Below are 3,499 nucleotides of genomic sequence, written 5' to 3'. Positions count from 1 at the left end.
CCACATTTCTTGAAGACTTTGTTCATTCCTTTTTACCCTTTTTTCTCTATTCTTGCCTTCCCATTTTATTTCATTGAGTTGATCTTTGACCTCTGATATCATTTCCTCTGCTTGGTCTATTCGGCTGTTGATGCTTATGCGTGCTTCACGATGTTCTCGTGTTGAGTTTTTCAGCTCCATCAATTCACTTATATTCCTTTGTATTTTGTCCATTCTCATTAGCATTTCGTCAAATCTTTTTTCTAGGTTCTTAGTTTCTTTGCATTGGATTAGAACATGTTCTTTTAGTCCACAGAAATGTCTTACTACCCACCTTAATCAGTCTGATTCTGTCATTTCATCACACTCGTTCTCCATCCAACCTTGTTTCCTTGCTGGTGAGGATTTGTGATCCCTTGCAGGAGGAGAGGTTTTCTGGTTACAGGTGTTTTCATCCTTTCTGCGCTGGTTTCTTCCCATCTTTATGGATTTATCTACTTGTCGACTTTGTAGTTGCTGGCTTTCAGATTGGGTCTCTGAGTGGACGTTCCGTTTGTTGATGATGAGGTTATGTCTCTTTCTTGGCTTTCCTTCTGGGAGTCTGGCCCCTCTTCTGTATGTCTGCTGAGGTCCACTCTAGGCTCTGCTTGCCTGAGGTTCACCTGCAGCAGGTGCTGAACAGTAAGGGGTATTACCAGTTTTCTTCTTCTGCTGTCTTTGTCCCAGAAGGATATCCACCAAATGTCAATCTGATCTCTCCTTTATGAGGTGGCTCTTTGGATATACAGGGGCCAGGGAGCTACTTGGTGACACGGTCTCTTCTTTATAGGAGCTCAAATGCTGAGCTGTGAGCTCCGTTGTTCATTCAGAGCTGCTCGGAAGGTACGTTTAGGTCTGCTCCAGCAGAACTCATAAACCACTTTTTGTTCCCAGGTGCTCTGTCCCAGGTATTTAGGACTTTATGAGTTTCCGTTATGCTGCTGCCTTCTTTTTCTTTTTTCCTTCAGAGCTGCCCTGCCCAGCAAGGCGGCAGCCTTGTCACTGTCTGCCTGTAGAGGCTTTGCTGAGCTGCTGTGGGCTCTGCCTAGCTGCTGAGTGAACTTCCCTGCAGTCCTGTTTATATGGGTGTAGTTAGAACTGCCTCGGCAATGGTGGCCCACGTCTGTTAACGCAGAGCCTCTCTGCAGTGGCGGGTTGCCTTGACAATGGCGGGCTGCCTCAGCAATGGCGGGTTGCCTTGGCAATGGTGGGCTACCTCAGCATTGGCTGACTACCTCCGCAGTGGCGGTCTGCCTCGGTCATGGCGGACGCCCCTGCCCCACAGAGGTGGACCACCCCATGTTCAGCTGGGCTTGCTGTGAACTCTCAATCCAGAGAGTTTCTGATTGCTGTTCTTTTGCCGGGGTGGTAGTGGGACCAGCCCAGCCTGATCGCCTGACTCCCACCCTCAGAGATTTTTTTTTTTTTTTAGGTTGGTGTTCCAGTCACCTGTTGAAGAGGCACCGGGGTGGTCTATGTGTTTTCCCCTGCCACACATCACTGCACTGGCTTAAACGTCGGCACTGAGCTTGGTGGTGCTTTTTTTTTCCCTGGAACCTACTCTCCTGATTCCCTTCTCAGTCCCTTTTTTAAACAGAAGAATGGGCAAATTGCAGTGACTCCACTGGCCAGCCCAAAGGGCCCCCTTGCTGGTGTATATTGTATGGAGAACCACTGCTCTGGGGCACTGGTAAAGAAGCCACGTGGGGCAAAGCAGTGGCATGGGCCGGCACAGCCAAGTTGGCCGAAACAGCCACACTGGTGACCCATGGAGCTCCTACGCCTGGGAACATCCTAGTTTGTGGGCAATAAAAATGCGGTGCCCACTCACCTTCTGCACTTTCACTGAGAGCTGCAATCCTGAGCTGTTCCAAAATGGCCATCTTGGATCGATCACTACTAATTGTTATATGCCTGTATATGGCTGGAAATATCCATATCTGGATTCTCCAAAGAAAGGGTTTCTAAACTGCTACATACACACATCAGTTTAAGTCTGTAACTTGACTGCACACCTTGACAACCATTCTCCTGGATAACTCCGTTTTTCTTTTAGCACCAGATATTTCTCATTACAGTCTATCCTCCCTTTCACTCTGGAATATCCAAACGCAGCTTTCAGAAGAAACGTGTTTCTAACCCCCTGAATCTAAACGTATATGCAACTTCCTAAGGTGATCACACACACAGCAGAGCAGTTTGAAATATACGTTTCTACTCTGTTTTAGGCGCAGTCTTACTGCTAATTCTTATATTCCTGTATATGGCTGGAAATATCCGTTTCTTGACCCTCCAAAGAAAGGGTTTCTGAACTGCTACATATACTTATCAGGTTAACTCAATAAGTTGACTGTACATGTTGGCAACGATTCTGCTAGATAGCTCCTTTTTGTTTTAGAGCCAGATATTTCTCATTATAGCATATAATCCCATTCATTCTGGAATACCTAATTGTAGCTTTTAGAAGAAACGTGTTTCTAACTCGCTGAATCTTAACATAGGTGTAAGGTCCTAAGGTGAATGAACACAAAGTAGAGTGGTTTGAAATATACGTTTCTCCTGTGTTTTAGAGGAAGTATTACTGCTAATTCTTATATGCCTGTATATGGCAGGAAATATCCGTTTCTAGATTCTCTAAAGAAATTGTTTCTGAACTGCTATATACACACGTCAAGTTAGCTTTGTAAGTTGAATGTACACCATGACAACCATTCTGGAACTTCCTAAGGTGAACAAGCACACAGCAGATCAGTTTGAAATATATGTTTCCCCTGTGTTTTGGACGCAGTCATAGTGCTAATTCTTATAGGCCACTATATGGCTGGAAATATCCGCTTCTACGTTTTCCAAAGAAAGGGTTTCTGAACTACTACATACACACATGAGTTTACCTCTGTAAGTTGAGTGTACACCTTGACATCCATTCTGCTACATAGCTCCGTTTTTATTTTAGAGCCAGATGTTTCTTGTTGTAGCATGTACTCCCATTACCTCTGGAATATCCAAACGCTGCTTTTAGAAGAAGCCTGTTTCTAACTCGCTGAATCTAAACCTAGATTGAACTTTGGAAGGTGATCGTACACACAGCAGAGCAGTTTGAAATATACTTTTCTCCTGTGTTTTGGACACAGTCTTACTGCTAATTCTTATATGCCTGTATATGACTGGAAATATCTGTTTCTAGATTCTCCAAAGGAAATTTTCTGAACTACTACATACACACATCAGTTTAACTCTGTAAGTTCAATGTAAACCTTGAAAACCATTCTAGTACATAGCTCCGTGTTTGCTTTAGAGCCAGGTATTTCTCATTACACAATATTCTCCCAAAGACTCTGGAATATCCAAACGCAGCTTTAGAATAAACGTGTTTCTAACTCCCTTAATCCAAACATTGATACAATTTCCTAAGGTGAACAAACACACAGCAGAGCAGTTTGAAATATACGTTTCTGCTGTGTTTTAGTTGCAGTCTTACAGC

The 3,499-nt window shown here is 44.0% G+C and overlaps 1 long non-coding RNA gene across 1 annotated transcript in view; it reads right to left on the bottom strand.

The window, feature by feature from the left end:
- LOC119469829 overlaps window positions 1-1,293 on the bottom strand; it is a 25,120-nt gene extending 23,827 nt beyond the window's left edge. Inside the window, exon 1 of the long non-coding RNA XR_005198678.1 lies at window positions 1,235-1,293. This is a non-coding gene — a long non-coding RNA (uncharacterized LOC119469829). The remainder of the gene's footprint in view (window positions 1-1,234) is intronic.
- Between the last annotated feature and the right edge of the window lie 2,206 nt (window positions 1,294-3,499).

The sequence above is a fragment of the Cebus imitator genome, unplaced genomic scaffold (assembly GCF_001604975.1).
Source record: "Cebus imitator isolate Cc_AM_T3 unplaced genomic scaffold, Cebus_imitator-1.0 Scaffold874, whole genome shotgun sequence".
Classification (NCBI taxonomy): Eukaryota; Metazoa; Chordata; class Mammalia; order Primates; family Cebidae; genus Cebus; species Cebus imitator.
The sequence above is the reverse complement of the archived record's forward strand: the minus strand, read 5'-3'. Positions and strand labels throughout refer to the sequence as shown.